Genomic DNA, 19,524 nt, shown 5'->3' with positions numbered 1-19,524 from the left:
ACTAGAATTTTTCCTTAGACTACATGTCTTTTGTTTTTGTTTTAAAAGACATGCTGGTTGCTAGCAGTTCATATCTGCATTGCTAGCTACTCAGGAGGCTGAGCTCTGAGGACCATGGTTCAAAGCCAGAGAAGGCAAGAAAGTCTGTGAGACTCTTAGCTCCAATTAAGCACTAAAAAAGCTGGAAGTGGAGCTGTGGCTCAAGTAGTAGAATGCTAACCTTGAACATAAGTGCTCAAGGACATGACCAGGCCAAGTTGGAGCTTCAGGATTGGTGAGCACTCACGCATACACACACACACACACACACACACACACACACACACACACACACACACGCACACACACTCACACACAGTAAGGCATAAACCTTTTCATAGAATAGTGTGTTTTCTAAAATAGTTTGTTATATTAACAAACTGGAGGTCTTCAGCCTTCCATTTGGTCAGTTAAGAAACCTACTTCTCATTTGCATACGGCAGATTTAGAACATGTACTGTGAAGTTTTTCATCATCTTTTATTGTAACCTCATTCAGGAATCTGAGATATGGAGGATCTAAAGTTAGATGTCACCCTTGGCAGAAAAACCTGTGAGATTCTATCTTCAAAAATAACTAGCAAGGGGCTGGGAAGGTGGCTCAGTGGTAGTACGCTTGCCTTGCATACATGAGGCCCTGGGTTCCATTCCTCAGCACCACATAAGCAAAAAGAAAAAAGCCAGAAGTGGCATTGTGGCTCAAGTGGTAGAGCTCTAGCCTTGAGCTGAAGAGCTGAGGGACAGTGCTCAGGCCCAGAGTTCAGACCCCACGACTGGACCCAAAAAAAAAAAACCTAGCAAAAAGCAGTGTTAGAGACATGGCTCAAGTTAGAGTAAGGCCATGAGCAAACAAGCTGAGCAGGCCTGAGGCCATGAGTTCAAAGGCAGGTACTGGCAAAATATATAAAGGGAAAGTATTTTGTCATCTTCACCATCCTGGAATTGCTTTCTTCATTCCTGAGGAGGGAGTTCTTGCTCTTAGGTTTTGGTTATGTCTTTTTACCTACACCATGATTTCTTCTAAGGAGACAATTATTCTGAGAAAGTAACTCCTGTAGAAGCTGGTGCATGCACAAGGTGACACTCCGAAGTCCTGAATTGACACTCATCAGTATATCATCACAAATGTGTTATGAGGTAATTAAGAGTAATTAAATAGGGTTCAAAAATACAGAGCCCAAGGCATGCACAGTGTTGACTGTCCAGATTTCATATTGGTCTTTGTTTTTAGCATTGAGTAAACATCTTTGTATCACTTTAAAGAATCTCTGATTCATGAAGCAAACACAGATTATATCATGTATTGAAGCCAGAATAGGTTCATCTAAATTCAGCTTCATACAGACCATAATTACTGTAAATTCCTTCCAGCTTGTGACATGACAATGTTAGTTTCTGTTTCTTGCATTGTAAATATTTTTATCTTCTTTTTGTGATATTATGTAGCATTTAGAGAAAAGCTGAGAAAGGATGCTGTGGGGACTGGAGACGATAAAATTTATGCTCACAGTTATATGAATCTGTTTAACAGCACATAGGAAAATATATGCATACATAGCCAAGACTTCGAGGGAAATTTTTTTCAAATATCACCAGGTCTACCCCTTCCCCCATATACACATACATAGAGAAAAGGACAAATATTGCTCATATATACCAGAGTTTATCTAGGTGTGGCTTTCTCGATCAGTAATTTAAATTAAAATTTGAATTTATTATAATTATGTTGTTTCTTGAGGACTGATAGATTAACCATGGACTTTTGTCTCCTAAAATATGGGAAGGATTGGTTAGCTTCCCATTTTATATGATGTGGTTTTCCAGAATCTTGTCCAGAGAAGTTACATTTCTGTTTTGCTACAAACTCCTGTTTGCCCAGAATTCATTCAATTCAGGGATTGTATCACCTTGCTTGTTGATTTTATGCTATTCTGTGAAAACTCAAATGTGAACCTTAATCCTGATTTCAAAACTAAAGCACAAGACAACTGTGTTCAGTTGACTATGTTGACAACCTTAGGTGGGGAAGGAGAGACTGACTATTGACAATGCAAATTTTAAATACATTAGAATCCTTTTGCTTGGTTAATCCTCTGCAGCCTGAGGTTTTCCATTACTGGCTTCACCATAATCTATGGATTATGGCCTTGCGGTGTTCTGATTACTTCTGTCCTTTACTCTTTCCATCTCTCCTCTCATTTCATCCTTTGATAGCCCAAGTAGCTTCAAATATTCCCCATCTGATTCTGCAGAACAATATATTCTTCTCAGCTCTGAATCCCAGATGCATTATGATATTAGAGAGAAAGAGCCCCTCTGTAAAGAAATTCCAGAATTTTTGGTTTGAAGTAGAACTTGCACCTTCAATCCTTCTGTACTTAGAAGATTACTGTTTATTCTTTTTCTTTCTTCTCTCAATGGTGGATGATGGAATATAGGATGAGAAAGGAGGGTTGAAACTTACTCCTTATTTCCATGGCTCAATATGTATTGGACTACCTGGCACTTTAGAATTATAGGAGATATGGACACAGTTTTCCTCTAATACCAGCTACTCAGGAGGCTGAGATCCACAGATCTCAGTTCAAAGCCAGCACAGGTAGGAAAGTCCTTGAGACTCTTTTTTTTTTTTTTTTTTTTGCTTATGTGGTGCTGAGGAATCGAACCCAGGGCCTCAGGCATGCAAGGCAAGTGCTTTACCACTGAGCCACCTTCCCAGCCCTAGACACAGCCTTCTTGAAGGCTCACTGGTCAGACACTGGTCAGGAAGAACAGAAGAACCTCCTTGGTAGGACCACATCTCTGTATAAATGATAATGTGGCAATTAACTGATTTTTTTTTTACTTTTCCTTTTGTCTTACTACTTGGAATTTCAGACACTGTTGTAAGGTTGAACTTCCTACAGCATTTAAGAATCAACTCATGAATTTCTTCCAGGAGTGGGTCCTTACTTTGCTATATGATAAGTATGGGCATATTTCAATCTGTTCTTGTCATTAAATCATCCTGGATATATGACCTAAGTTCAAGGATCCAAAGATGGATTGGGTTTAACCAAGATGGAAAGTATTCATTATTAGAATTTATTTTAAAATTTGGCTGGCTTTTCATGAGACTTGTGTTGAATGTTGACCTTGGGGTAAGACCTTGCCTGTGACTTCAGTTGGCAAGAATTTTTCTGTATATTTCCCTTCTGCTTAATATGGTGGCTAAAAATGTAGGCTTTTACTTACCATATTAAGACTCAAAGTCTAAAGAGTGCCTGGAGGTACTGACCCATTCAGGATTTGATATTCTTTTTAGACTGTCATTGTCATTTCCTCCAGCCTGTATATTATTCCTTTCATTACTCAGAAGCAACTGTTATTATTTTCACTCTTTCCTTGTGCAGTGGTTCTTATGTGTGGTGTTGGAGTGAGGTTAAAAGTTGTTTCTTGCACCCCACTCAAAGCCTACCAAGATCTGAGTTTGCAGGGCTAGTCCTAGTGACATGTGGAGACATTTGCTTCTAATACCCATCAGGACATGGGATGTGCTCCTCACAAGCAGAAGGTCTATAATGTGGTCTAGATCATTTGCTGTTCAGATATGGTGACTCCATTACAAAAACTTCCTTCTCCTACCCTTTTTCCTTTGGCATCTGAGCTGTAATCAGGGAGAGTAGAAAGGTTCAGATTCAGATGAGAGGTCTTTCTTGATATACAGGGATTTTTTTGTTTATATACTTTTTGGTTTGTTGTGCTGGTACTGTGGCTTGAGCTCAGGCAGTGGGTGCTATACCTTATTTTTTTTTCACTTAAATCTAGTATTCTATCATTTCAGTTACAGTTCTGTTTTTTTTTAGTGGCTAATTGGAGATAAGAGTCTTGCAGATTTTCCTGTGTGGGCTGACTTTGAACTGTCATCCTCAGGTTTAAGCCTTTTGAATAGCTAAGTGAGACAGGCCCAGTGGTTTTATGTTTTCCTATCAGAGTTATGACAGTTTCATGAATTGTTGGCTTGCTTTGTTTTGTGGTCTAGAAGAGTTTCTAAAGTAGTAGAATTTACTGAATTGTAGTTGGGCGATTGAGGTACTGAGAGGAACATTTTGAGGTCTATGAGGATGGGGCCAGCTTGAGGTAGGACCAGCTGAGTAACTTGAATTTACAAGGTGACCTCCTTTTTTTCCAATTGTGTTAAGACTATTTCACTGTTTTCCGTCATTATTTTACTCTTCATTCCCTCACTTCAGCAGCTAAAAGTCACTTGGTGTATTTGGAAAGGAAATAGGACCCCTTTTGGAGAGAAAGGAAGTGTCTTTCCTTTCCCAGGAAGGATGAAAGAGCTCATACTTTCCTTTGACATAAAGTACTGAAAAGTTTGAGACATCATTTCATCCTGGCATGTTGCTATGGTAACCTGGCCTTTTGTAGCTAATTACAAGCTTGCTTTACTCTTTCTTTCCCACTAGAATGAGCTGTACTTACTCTTTACATATCTAACAACAGGGAGGCACCCAAAAATATGAACTGACAATTCTGTGCATGAAAATTTGCCCTTAAAATTAATTATTGACCATATGTGGGGGAGAGAGAAAGAGAGATCATGTATCTGAGAGCCCTTAAAATAAAATAGAACATTTTCTTTTTATCTTTATTGATGTTTTTTTGCTCTCTTGCAGTATTAGGCTTTCAATTTAAAAGATGAGGATAATATTACAAGTTTTGTTTCTTTTGAAGGCAGCCAGCCAAGATGTAAAGCCATCAGAATGGATCCTTATAGCCAATCGTGTCCTTTGTCATGAGAAATTCATCCTACTCAATGGTAATTGAGTATTCCTTTGGTGAGACATGGAAGTAAATTGAGGGAAGCTAGTCTTTAAAATTCCAGGCAATTCATGCCTTACTTCCAGTGATTCTGTTATAAATAAGCTTCTGTTTAGGTTGATATAATTTTGGTTCTTTAAACCCATAGAGCACAAAACTGATGGATATAAAATTTTTATTTCCTCATGAGAATGAAACATTTGTCTAACTTCAGTAAAGTCAAGAATAAAAGGAACCCTGTAAAAATGTTTGAACGTAGGTCTGCACATTATGGTAGAATTATGATGAAGCCTTTCTCCTCAGCGAATTGGAATTAGCCGATAGGCAAATATATTTAGTAAAGATGTGGGCTATCAACCACTCAGCTATTAAGGATATGCCATAACTAACTGCAACGATGCCTCAGATTCTAGGAATGGCTTCTATCTTGTTGTGTTCAGATAACATCTATTTGGAAATTAGTGATAAAAGTAGTATTGAACAATTAACTTTGGAATTTAGAGACATCAGTGAAAGTGAAAGTGACACTCATAGTGAGGTGGTATAGCTGGAGTTCATGACTGTTTACAGCAAATAGTAGTTTCACTGTTTCCTGTGATCAATCAGATGAGCCAGATGACAGTGAGTTGAATTCTTCAGTTTAAGATGATAAAGAAGAGCAATGTAACTAATTTGAAGATATGATATAATTTCCAAATGGAGGAACCCATATCTCTCATTGTGTGTGTGTGTGTATGTGTGTGTGTGTGTGTGTGTGTGTGTGTGTGTGTGTGTGTGTGTGTGTGTGTGTGTAAGTAACCTGTTAAGCATTTTATTTTATTCTGTTTATTAATTTTTGGTAGTAGTGGGGTTTAAGTTCAGGATCTCATGCTTTTCAGGCAGGTGCTGCAATCACTTGAGCCAAGCACCCTGCTCTGTTTTACTCTAGTTATTTACTTTTTTTTTTTTTTTAAATAATCTAGTGTCCTCCTACATAGAGCCTCCTAGATAGCTAGGTCTGTAAGTACTCTTTACCATGACCAGCTTATTGATTTGGACAGGATCTTCCTTACTTTATGCCCAAGCTGACTTCAAAGGGTGATCCTCCTGATCTTTGTCTCCAAGTAGCTTGAATTACAGTTATAGGCCACTAAACTTGGCCCTATTTTTCTAATATTTTAAATCTGTAGCTGCATTTTATTATTACCATATCTTGAAAGCTTGGAGGAATAGGTAAGATTGAAGTCATTTTTTATAAATGAGTGAATCTGAGGCTTAGTAAAGTAATTTGCCTAAGATCAGAAAGACAGAAACTCCTTAAAAGAGGGATTCCTCTATAAGCGTATTTTTGGATCTTTAAAGTGTGTTGATGCTTTTCACAAATAATGAAGTACCTTGATTGGAGAGGTGGCAAAGTTTATGTAAAAAGATCACTATGTTCATTTTGTCTCTTGGAATCTTTTTTTAAATTTTTATATGCTTTTTATTGTAAAAATACTGTACAGAGGGGTTACAGTTATATGAGTAAGATAATGAGTACATTTCCTATTGATCATTTTCCCTACCATCCCTTCCTGCCCCACCTCCCCAATTCCTCCCTCCTTCCCCCTAACCTGAAGTTGTAAAGTTCGTTTTCAACATAGTGTCTTATACATCTCATTATTACAATGGATCAACCTGTATCCTTTTTTAAGCATTTTATTATTTCCTTTCCCTTCCCCAAGTTAGAAAAATGTATATACAAGATGCAGGACACTGGAATCAAATACAGTGAAAACAGGGGTTATACCGAGGAGGAAGAACATACAAAAGAAACAAAAAAAATCACATAGTACATTATAACTACGTTAAAAACAATAGCAAGCAAGAAAAAACCACTTGTGTCCCTATCTTGAGTTTCATTTCACTTAACATCATATTATATGGAGCCTTAAACATTAAGGACACTACTAAGCATATTTGAGGCCTGAAAGGAAGGTGGTGCAAGACTCCTTTTTGTCCTCCCTCACTGCTCTGGCTCTTCTGTAATCTGAGAAGCAGTGGTCTGCTTGTCATAGCAGATCCCCCACTTCAGCTCCATTTCCTAGAGAAGGGTTTTCAGAAAGTTTAGGAGTGTGGCAGAGCCAGCTACTGGTGGCTCACATTTGTAATCCTAGCCATTCAAGAGACTGAGTTCTGGATGATCATGGTCAAACCCAATTAGGGCAGAAAAATCTGATAAACTGCATCTTCAGAATAAGAAGCAAAAAAGAAAGGCTGGAGGCATGGTTCAAGTGGCAGTGCCAGCTTAGCAAGTTGTAAGGCGTAAATCCTAATCCTAGCGTGTTTAGAAACAGTGTGACAGGTGTGGATATGGTTCATATATTCTTTACTTCTTTCTCAGATGTAAGTAGTAGAAAGTGACCTATGAGGGCTTTTCCAAGTAATGAAAGTGTGACTTTACTCATTTATTATCATTTTTTTCTGTGAACATATCCTCCATGGGGTCCACTGAGTGACTAGGTGATGAGAACAAAATCTGGTCATAACACCACCCATTCCTGCTGTTTCATTTGTAATGAGTGAATTGTAAAAAACAATCAGCAAAAATGTCAGTATGGTAGTTGGTATAATTGTAGCTGAAATTCCTAGAAAACAAAACTATGAAAGCAATGTGAATGTAAAAGAAATGGGAAGCAATCTGTATAGGACTGTAAACTCCACCTATACAGATTACATAACAAGAATCAAAAGTGGTTACCAGGAATTGCATATAATAGTACATTTTTCATCTGGGTACATAAGGAGTCAGTCCAATTTGTTCAGATAAATTAATTAATACAACAATTATGAAAAGGGATTTAGGTCAAATTATGTTGGAAGCGGTTTTCCCTTAGGAACTTTGTCCACCCTTAAATCTCTAATCATTAAAAAATAACACTGTGGTGTTAAATTTTTGACTCTGGAGTCTTCGCCTGCTTAACTTGGTAATTTGCATCTCCCCCAAACTTTTCCAGTTGGACTATTTCTAGGAATTATTATTCTAGGAAAATAATAAAATATAGGAGAACACAGAGGAAAAAGCCACAAAACGTGTTATATTTAATTCAGGATAATTGTTATGTCTATTATTTAAAATACTTGCTATCTTTAAGGAAATGTTTTATCCAAGTGCATGTCCAATGTTTATTAGATTTACAAAAGTGATTCAGAAAGTGCCTAACAGCACATGAGATGCTTATAAATCAAATAAACTAAATGTATACAGCTAGTTTAAAATATTGAAAGAAATTTAAATTAAGAACAGCTTATTCAGGAGAGTTTAATTTGTTCAACTTCAGTTAATGATCACAACCAAGAAGCGATACTGACTGGATTTATTGGTTCTGTAGGTCTTGTGTAAAGAATCACCTTGCAACTCAGTTTTCTCATTTGTCAAATGTAGACAATAATTATACTTGCTTTATCAGATTGTTGGGAAGATTAAAATATACAAAATCAGCTCAGAAGACAACCTAGCACATCATAAGCCCTATGCACTATTTCCTAGTGTTAACAGCACAGGTGTTTATTCTTTTTTTTATTGAACTAAGAACCTCAAGCTCTGCTTGGCTTCTTCCACTCAAAGATGATGGTGCTTTACCACTTGAGACACACCTCCACTTCCAGCCCTTGACTATTAGAGATAAGAGCCTCAGAAATTTGTCTGCTTGGGCCTGTTTTGAACCATGATCCTCAGCCTCCTGAGTAGCCAGGATTATAAGTATGAAAGACGGGCTCATGTTTAGGTGTTTGTTCTTATGCCCTACTTACCTTTAGTTTTTTACTTCCCTCAGGGAAGTCTGTTGGGTTCACCTTCAGCTCCTTGAACCCATATCAGGGAAGGTCACTTCTCCTGTGGTCTGAAGGGAACGCTCCTTTTCGTAATGGGCTTTAGAGCTATTTTGTGGTTGAAAGAATATAACTGTAAACCCCAAAGTAATACTGATTTGTAAGTGTTACTTGCATTGCTCTAATTTAGTTCTAGAACATACATGACCACAAAATACTTATTAATTTTGTTTTCTCCCAATGGACTTCCCTTATGTTCTCCAGCTTACTTGCCCATCTTCTCAGACCAAGACTTTTCTCATTCTCATTTTTTCGACTTTAAAAATTCAAATATCTGCTTTTTGGCATAAATCTCTTTTCTAAGGACAGGGAGGATAAGAACATGAATTGCAAAAGAAAAAATTGCTTCATAAATTTGTTGCATATGTTAGTAACATTTTTAATTTCCCTTTATTATGAGTATTTGCATTTGATAAACATTTTTGAATAATTTTAGCTGATTAGAATAGTAACTCTCAAAGTAATGCACATTTGATCTAATGAATTTATCTGTGGAAAACACCATCTTTCAAGGAATATATAAACTAAACTATATTAGTGCCTTCAAGGTGCAACTGGAGATACGTTTTTCTTTTGTAGTTTAGTGCCTGACATATATATATATGTAAATATATATACATATATACACATATATATGTATATATATATTTCATTTTTGTCTGTCTTTAAGATAGTAAATCAGGAGTCTTTCTGGTTTATAGCTTGGGAACAGTAACTCAGAGAGGCTTAGTGACCAGGTCATAGGACTCTCAGTGATAGAAGTCTGAATTTAAGCTCAGGAACCTAAAATTTACAAATATCATTCTGCAAACTATGGGAACACAGTTGTGACACATAGAACTCATCTTGAGTTGATGAGGGTTTAGTTTGACAATTTTTTTTAGCATACTGGTCTATTAGTGTGCAAATTATCGAATGATGTAATTTGAGGAAGGCTTACAGAGCTTTCAGCTTTCATTCCCCCCCCCACTGACTCTCACACCTTCTTGTCTATCCTAATATATGAATCTATTTTAAAAGTTCCATATTGTAAGATGCCTTGTACACATAAGGTTATTCGACTTTAGCTCTTTTATTTACAAAGAAGCACTGCAGAAATCTTATGTGTAATAAAAAGCACCAATGAATATTTAAAGTGTTGTTAGAATAAGCACAGCTTTGGAGAGGGTATTTCGTACATTCAGTGGAAATTTTATATTGTAAGTTTACAAGAATTAATGAAATATTCCAGGAATATGTGGACATCAAAGAGAAAGATCTTGAAGCATGAAGAATAGACTATTCTTACTTTTGCCTTGCACTGTTCAACAGTCGTGACAATGAATGAAAAGAGATAGAAAACAGTTTCATTTAGGAAGTGAACCTCATACCACTCCATTAAAACAAGTTTTAATTCTAGGAGAAAATACTAATGAAATTGACTGTATAACTGAAATAAGTCCATTTGATCCAGAGGCTGAGCACAATATGGACTACTATCTGTAACGGAAGACATAAATATGCAGAGCTCTTGTACTGTTCATTGATGATTTGTTTTTCAGGAGAAAAATAAAGGGAGTAAAATTGCCCTGAACTGGAAGCTACATGCATAATTCCCAGTGACAGACTGGTTAGACCAGAATGGTATACAGAAGAACAACATAATTCTACAGAATGAAATGAGGAAGGGAAGTACTTTAGAGAAGATCAGTAAGATTTATTACAGAAAATGATTCTTAATGAAGATAAGCAGTGTGTAGACAGTGATGGGAAATTAGAAAAATTAAGCTTACATAAACTTACTATTAAAGAGAACTATAGATTTTGGTATTTGAGAACTGACATTTTAAATGTAATTTTACTGGCTTCCAGGAAACATTCATCTGAAATATTAGATTTGATAGATTTTTCTATTTTCTTTCCAGAATCTCACCAACTGGATATAAGTCACATCACTGAAGCTGATTGGATGGTGTGTGAGTGGTTAAAATGACAGGACAAATTATGGTGTTAAATTCTGCCACACTGAGCATGAATGTATCTTTACATAGGAAAGGGGAGAAATCCTGAGTGTTATGTGAATGATACTTTCTATTAATGTAGAAAATGATTTGAATATATTTTGCATTGGTTAGATGTAGAGTCCATTCAATGTTTCCCTATACTCTTCTTTCTTGGTAGTTTTTTTTTTTTTTTTTTTAAGTAACAGGACATCATAGTAGCCTTTTGTTACAAAGAGCCTAGAGAAGTATACTTTGTGGGTTTAGTGACTTTGCCAAGTAATATGGTATTCCATACTCACGAGCTCTTTCCTTTCTTTCTTCCTTCCTTCCTTCCTTTCTTCCTTTCTTGTCTATTTTTCAGTCTTTCTTTCTTGTCTATCTTTCTGTCTTTCTTTGCCTTTCTTCCTCTTTTCTTTTTTTTGGGGTGACATTGCAGCTTGAATTCAGGACCTTGTGTTTTCATTAGATTGTTTTTTGGTGTCCAAGGATGGTGCTCTGCCACTTGAGCCATACCTTCACTTTTAGCTTTTTACTTTATCCCAGGCTGGCTTTAGTGATTCTCAGATTACAACCTCTTGAGTGGCTAGGATTAGAGGCATGAGCTACTGGTGCCTAGTGAATGATTCTAACTTCTGATTTACATAGTTGAATATTTGCTGATAGAATCTGTAGCTATAAATAAACATTCCACAAGAAAGTTGATGAGCATTAGGTGTTGAGGGAAACCAACATTTCAGTTTGGGGCTGATTACATTTTCCTATCACTTACTTTTGTTTTCTTTTTCTACAGCAAAACACTCAAGACCAGATACATTTTAAAGAAAATCTTTCAGTTCATAGTGTGGTGGGCAGTCCTATCTGCTCTTCCTCAGGTCAGGTCCTCACAGCTGATGGCCCCACCATTGTGGAGCCTGTGTGAAAAAAGGCACAAGGTGAAAGAGGAAGCTAGAGAGACTCAGGGCCAAGCTGGCTCTTGTAAGTAAAGAGTCATTTCCAGGAATGAATTGGAGTTCAGTGAAAACTGTATGAATCGCTTCTGTGGGAATTGCCTCCAATGACCTAACTGCCTTCTATCAGGCCCCACACCTTAAAGGTTCCACTATCACAACCATTCTGGGGAGCAAGCTTCCAGCACATGAACATGTAAGGGACACAGACCCTATCTGATGGTTGCTGGAAATAAAATACAGATAGTATCTTGAAGAAGCTTATATATAGCAGTATCCTGGCACCTTTTAGCCATGCTTTGTGGGCTTATAAGTAATGTATGCTTCCAGTCCATATAGAGCATGATATTGAAAGGATGGAGTGAGGCCCAGGTGGCTCATGCCTGTAATCCTAGCTACTTAGGAGGCTGAGATCTGAGCCTTACAGTTTGAAGCCAGCCCTCACAGGTGAGTCTGTTGTTGTTTTTTTAATTTTTTTTGGGTGGAGGTTCTGGTTGTGGGGCCTGAACTCTGGGCCTGGGCGCTGTCCCTCTGCTCTTCAGCTCAAGGCTAGTGCTCTACCACTTGAGCCACAGCACCACTTCCGGCTTTTTTCTTTTTGCTTATGTGGTGCTGAGGAAGCGAATCCAGGGCCTCATGCATGCAAGGCAAGCGCGCTACCACTGAGCCACCTTCCCAGCCCGAGTCTGTTTGATTCTTATTTTCAGTTAATCATCAAAATGCCGAAAGTAGAATTTGTGGCCCAAGTGGTAGAGTACTTGCCTTGATCAAACAAGCTAAGGAATAGGACCCAGGCCCTGAGGTCAAAGCCCAGTATTAACCCTACACCCCTCCAAAAAAGAAAAACATAGTTATTTTAAATCGCTTTATTGAATTACTCAACACTTTGTTAAATGAGTAAACAACAATTGAAAGTTTATTATTTGTAAAGTTAACTATTGAGAAAAATTAAAAGTTTCTACTTTTTGGCATGAATTATTTGAGGTTGGTAAATAACTACCTCATATGAAAACACTGGTTGGCTTCAACCCCTTGCTATCAAACTCTGAGGGGATGAAGTTGATTGGACAGGATAATTGTGACCCATATTCTATAAGAATTTCCTCTAACAACTATTATTGTTATTATTAAATATAATCAATATTACTCGTGGTCTGTAAGACCACTTTAGAAATAGAACTTAATTGGTCTAATGTAGAAAATAATTTGAATATTTTGCATGGGATAAATGTAGAGTTCACCCAATGTTCTCATATATTCTTCTTTCCTTGGTGAATTTTTAAAATTTTTTTTATTGTCAAGGTAATGTACAGAGATTTATGGTTACATAAGTAAGGTAATAAGTACGTTTCTTGTCAAACTTGTTACCCCCTTCCTTGGCGGCTTTTTAAAATATAAAGACAGGACACCATTGTAGCCTTTTGGTGTGGAGAGTCTAGAGAAGTATACCTTGTATCAGATCTTCTATTTTAAAACTAATTAATTGCTGGGCGCTAGTGCACTAGTGGTTTATATGTGTAATCCTAGCTACTTGGGAAGCTGAGATTTGCTGGTTATGGTTTGAAACTAGCTTGGGTGGAAAAAGTCTATGAGACATATCTCCAATTAACCAGGAAAAGAGGGAAGTGGAAGTATTGCTCAAGTGGTAGAGCATCAACTTTGAGTTAAAAAGCCAAGTGAGTAGGTGAGGCTCTGAGTCCTATCTTCTACTAGCATACAAATGAACAAATGAACATAGAACCCAATTAATACACATTTTTTTCCATCGCATTTGTTTATTGTTAGAGACGAATGTTTTAACTTATATTTTGGAAATGTCATTATGTTAGCGTATGCCTGGAATTTGAAAACAAGCATACTTATTAAATTTTTTTTGTAATTTAATTTTATTGTGTTAATTTTATTGTTACAGTTTTCAGTAAGGTAGAGGGTACTTGTTGAACATTGTTATCCTCCTTTTTTCCCCCCACTTTCCCTCCCCTTCCTACCCAAGTTGTAAAGTTCATCTCCAATATGTTGTTTTGTGAGTATCACTGTTGCATTGGTTCGTCCTTTGTCCTTTGTCTCACCATTTTGTTGTTCCCCTTCCCTTCCCTAATTCAGATAAACATATATACAATACAAAGGGTACCAAAATCAAATACAGTGACAACCATAGAGATAAACCATAGGGAAAAAAGAGAACCAAATGCAAGAAAAACAAAACACTTCACATAGTACATTAAAAACAACAACAAAGAAAAACTTCTGGACTGAATTAAAACATGCCATACAAATGATTAGATTCAGTTAGTACTTAAAAAATTAAAAGTCCCCATAGCTCTGGCTATTTAAAATTCACTTTGGTAAACAGGTATTACTATTTTTGTGTATGTGCATAAGCATCATTCTTATGCTTTATATACCTGTCTGTGCCATGTAAATGTACAGAGGAGAGAGAAGCCTATGTATCCTAAAATGTCCCAATCCTTGTAAGTCAGACATCTCTTATCTCCCTGCAAACTGCAGACATCCTTCAGTTTTGAATGCCTTTGTGGCTCTGACTTACTTTAAGACAAGGTATAGGAAAGTGTCAAGTTTTCAGGGTGACTCCCAAAAACTGTTTTAAAGAATGCACTTGAACAATGATACTGTGTTTGTTCACGTTGTAAACAGGTGAATTATTTCTGAGTTAAAGACCCGCATACGTCAGGTAGGGAATCCCATGAAGGGATCTTTTTATTCTTCAATACAATGTTGAAATGTTGACAACCATTACAAAGTGGTGGGCGTGGGTATTCATGCTTACATTATAAAGTTATAGAATAAAAATGCAGAAAACAGCTGTCATCCCAAATCCTGCTTAATCATTTTGGTTTGATGAATAAGGAAATTATGCCTCCAAACTGTGAATTGCAAAGATCTCTTTGGAGTAAACAATTTGACACAAATGTGACATTTGAAATGAATTGCCTCAAGAATGTTTCAAGTCCTCCAGGTTTCATTGGACTCCTGATAGTGACTTGGAGAAGAGTTTGTGCTGTCTGTGCACTCCCTACTGGAGCTGAGCTGCTCCTTATCTGGCATGGTGTCAAATAAACTTCATGAAGATTTAAAGCCTTGGAGATAAACATGCAATTGAAAATCCTTTCTTATTATGTATTTAAAGCAATGTGATACTACCTGGTCTCTAAACTGAATTTTAAACATCTGGAGCAATTGGGAACTAATTTCCCGCATTTAATGCTAATTTTCCCTGATCATTCTTATTATACTTCATTGTAATTTTCCACTTCAGAATGTAAGGTTGGAATCCTTGGAAGTGATTTTTATAGTGAGGGATTATTAGTAAGAAGCTGCAAAGCGATTTCTCTACCAAAGCTTGTTTTTATTGTGTTGTTGGATTTTTCTACCTATGAGTCATTATCTAGCAAGACCTAGAAGTATAAAAACAGCTGGCTCTGTTTGGCCTGCCTATGATCAAAGCATGGTTTACACCTAAAGAGAAGTGGTTTTCCTAAATGATTGTCTGCTGTGGGTGTGCCGAAATGGTTTAACACTGGTTCCAAAGAGTATTGGTGTGTGTGTGTGTGTGTGTGTGTGTGTGTATGTGTGTGTGTGTATGCATGTGTGCATGTGATTTAGATAGGAGAAGATCTATAATGATGTTTGGTAGGACTAATATTCTTGAGGATGATGTTGGAGGCAGAACCTGGATGAGCACACTGGTGAGTCCTAGCTGATCCTTTAGGTGGTCTGGACAAGTTTCTTAGCTTCCTGGAAACTTAGATTTCTCCCTGAATATAACAAACCTACCTCACTGCGAAATGTTTTGTGATGAAAGTGGTAGCTTAAGTCCAAAAATGATTTTCCTAACCATCAAATGTGTGAGGTAAGAATTGTATGAAGACAATGGTTCTCTATGAAGTTCCCTCCTTTGGGCAATTAGACAGAACAGATTTTTTAAAAATATTTTTTATTGTAAAGATACCATTCATAGGGGTTATGGTTACATGAGTAAGTCCATGAGTACATTTCTTGTCGAGTATTGTTACTCCCTCCCTTGTTGTTCCTACTATCCTTTCCCTCTCCCACCTCGTTCACTCCCCCCAACCTCCACCAAAGTTGTAAAGCTCATTTCCAATCTAGTGTCTTGTGAGTATCATTGTTGCAATGGGTCATCCTGTGTCCTTGTTTCAGCGTTTTGTTATTCCCTTTCCCCTCACCAGATTAGACAAATGTATATACAAGATGCAGGGCACCAAAATCAAGTACAGTGACAACAGGGGATATACTGTAGGGGGAAGAACATACAAAGGAAACAAAAAAATCTCTAGTCTTTTATTTTAAGCAGAGTATTTTAAAAAATCTTTCCCCTAGCCTTTTGGCTTTTGTTCTATTTTTCCTCCTTTGCCTTTCCTTCTTTGTCTCTTCCCTTCGCTTCTTTTTTCAAAATTTTCTCTTTTTCTCAGTGTAATAGGCTTTGAACTTAGAGCCTCAGGCTTGCTCAGGTTGCTTGCTCATCTGGCACTCTACCACATGAGACACATCCCCAACCATTTTTACTCATATCTTTCCCATCATTGGGGTTTGAACTCAGGGCCTGGAGCTTGTTTGGCTTGCTTTCTCAGCTAGGAATTGAACTGTGCCTCCTACTTTGCTTTTTTTTTTCTGGTTATTTTTGGAGATGAAATCTCAAGGACTTTTTTTGCCTGGGTTAACATTGAGCTTCAATTTTCCTGATTTCAGCTTCCTGAGTAACTAGGGTTACAGGTGTGAACTATCAGTGCCTGGTGAGTGGTTTGGTTATTTTTGAGATATGGCATTTTTCTTTGTTGGGAAAGACTTGGAATAAGATGTTCCCACTTATACTTTGTGCTGTGGGTGTACCACCACATCCACTTGTTTTCTGTTGAGATGGGGTCTTACAAACCTTCTACAGGGGCTGGTTTGAAACTACCATTCTTCTAGTATCAGTCGTACATGTTGCTGGATGACGGTTAGACATAATTTTTCCCAATTATTATTTGAGATGGAGTTGCTCAACTTTAACTGAAATCCCCGGATCCTAAGAAGCTAGGATTATAAAGATAAGCCACCAGTGCCCAGATTGTTAATTTTTAATATATATCCCTTTTCTTACCACAATGCCTCACATCTATGAGACATGTCACATCACCAAAAGAGAAACAGTATAGAAATTTTTATTGCACCAAACAAATATGCACATTCCTTGTGACCAATTCAGTCAATTTGGAAAGGGCATGTGTGTTTGAAACACACACTGCTTTAATTAATGTTCCAAATTATGCTAGACTATATAAATATGTGTCCTAGTTAATAGGCAGTTGCATCCAGTTTTCACAGTTACAAGCAAAATATGCAAATACAAGGAAAATACTCAAAACAAAATCGTTCAGAGAAAGGATACAATTTATAACATATTTATAGAACTGTAACTGAATATATACAATCTGAGAGGGGAAGTGTTATTAGTGTCCATTTTAATTAGTAGTGAGTACAAATGTTTAGAACTTGGCATCATTTCAGTAGAATTTCATGGTGAGTGACATCATGAATTGGAAATGTGAGGTAATTTTTAATTTGTGCCAGTACTGGGCCTTGAACTTGGGCTCTAACTTGGCCTATTCTCTTGAGGCTAGCACTCTATTATTTGAGCCTCATCTCTACTTCTGGCTTTTTCAGCCAAATTTGAGATAAGAGTCTTATAGACTTTTCTGCCAGGGTTAGCTTTGAACCTCAATTCTTACATATCAGCCTCCTGATTAGTTACAATTAAAGGTGCAAACCACTAGTACCCAACAAGATAGTGCCTCTTAGATTCAGTTCCTTCTGCTTCAACACTATAGACATGGGATATGTCCAATTCTTACTGACATTGATAAGTAAGTAGCCTTCTTCCAGGCAAGTCTGTCAAGGCTTGTTCACATGGAAGCATGCACATCTGAAAGGAGTCAAAACTAGATGTCTTCATACATAGTCAACAGGAAGTTGGCCTTGACTCTTACATTTTGTTCTGTGATGTAGATTTTCTTGGAACATACTTCCATGCTTGACATTCTTTTTCAGCTTTCAAGAATATGAGAGTAGGCAACCTGAAAATACTTCCATTATAAAATATTTATAAATACTCTATAAAATATATAAATCATTTTAATTCTGTAGTCAGTAACCTAAAAAGTAAGAACATTTCCAGGAACTAAAAATGAAAGGAAGAGCAATCTGGAGGTACAATTTTGAAGCAGCCTTGAATGAGCTTAGAATTTTAAGACCTGTTAAGAGGAGACAGGGCTTTGAATGAAGGACTTAATTGGACTTGGTATGGGCACACACACACACACACACACACACAAGCACGCACACACTCACACACACTTGCACACATCTGTAAAGACCAATAGTTTCGAGAGATAGTGGAATAAATAAAAAATAGTTCATTGACTAGAAAATATGATAGGTAAGCCAAATGTGATTTAGACACTGAGTATTAAATAGATATATAGGTAAATAGTCTGTCCAAAAGTATTTTGTAATCAGGACTACATTTATATTGAGTTGGCCTTAGTCCTACAGAATGTGTACAGTTTCTTTAGACTCCAAATCAGGAAATTATTGTAAAAGTTGTCCTGCTGCTGGCAAAAGAGATGTCAAATATTTCTATGGAAATGAACAGATAAATTTCTGCTGAATATAAAATTTTAATTCCAAAATAGCCAAGATATAAGGAAAAACCAATCGAGAATGAGTTACAGACATAAGTAACAGTAACAAATATAAGATGTGTCCTATAAAAATTTAGGTATAATAGTTAAAGGGCCTAGTAAAAGTATTTAAATTTGTTAAGGTAGAAAAAAAGAGATTAGATACATAAAGCAGCAGTAAAAAGTACTGAGACAATTTTATTTTAAAATAATACTAGAAAATACTAGCTACTAAAATATTTTATTGTCAGTCAATAGGAGACCATGAAAACAGTGAAGGATGTAGCTAAAATAAATTTGTATAGAATTGTAGCAGGAAATTGTTACAGAAGGAATAAAAAAGACTGAAAATTTTTGTCTAAGTATACAACCCTGAGAGTGATAAAAAAAAAAAAAAAAAAGCAGAAGAAAAACTATGGCAGATAAAACAGCCACATCATTATGACAGAAAACAAAGAAACAGAGAAGATCAGCAAAGTAAAAGCTAGTCTTCTGAAAATAATAATAAAATAATTAAATTATTGGCATTCTTGATCAAGAATAAAGTAAAAAAGCCAAAATAGACTGGGCCTGTAGAATGGTGTAAGAACATTCCATGAGGACACCACAATCCCATTTCAAACAGTGAAAGGAGATCACATTTTATGAGAAATGGATTGCCAATAAAACAATTTGTTTATTAGAAACACAAAATTGTCTCAAGAAGATATAGAAATCACGACAACGTACTAGAGCTACATTGGTAATTAAGAATCTCTCTTCCATCACATACCTCTCACAGTAGACCTCTGTGATTTTTACTAAGGAGTTCTTCTAAACTTTTAATAAACAGATTTATTCTTGCTAGTGCTAAACAGAAAAAGATCTTGACTTTTTAAATGTGTAGAATATTTGATATGATTTTCAAAATACAATTTTATTATTATTAAGATGCTACGTAAAAGGGTAACCATTTCAAAAGTCAGGTAATGAGTACATTTCCTTCTGGGACACTGTCACCTCTTCCTTTACTTTCCCCTAGTTTCCTCCTGACATCCTTGCCCATGGTTCTATAGTTCATTTTCCATATATGTGTATATGTGTATACTGAGTACTATGACCGCATTTGCTTACCCTTCTTCTCTCCCTTTTGGTGCCCTCTTTTTGCTTTCCCCATAAAGGACAAAATAAAAACCCCAAAGCAAAAACAAACATTACCACC

Source organism: Dipodomys spectabilis, unplaced genomic scaffold, assembly GCF_019054845.1.
Source record: "Dipodomys spectabilis isolate Male_0828 unplaced genomic scaffold, ASM1905484v1 ptg000042l, whole genome shotgun sequence".
NCBI lineage: Eukaryota > Metazoa > Chordata > Mammalia > Rodentia > Heteromyidae > Dipodomys > Dipodomys spectabilis.
The sequence above is the reverse complement of the archived record's forward strand: the minus strand, read 5'-3'. Positions refer to the sequence as shown.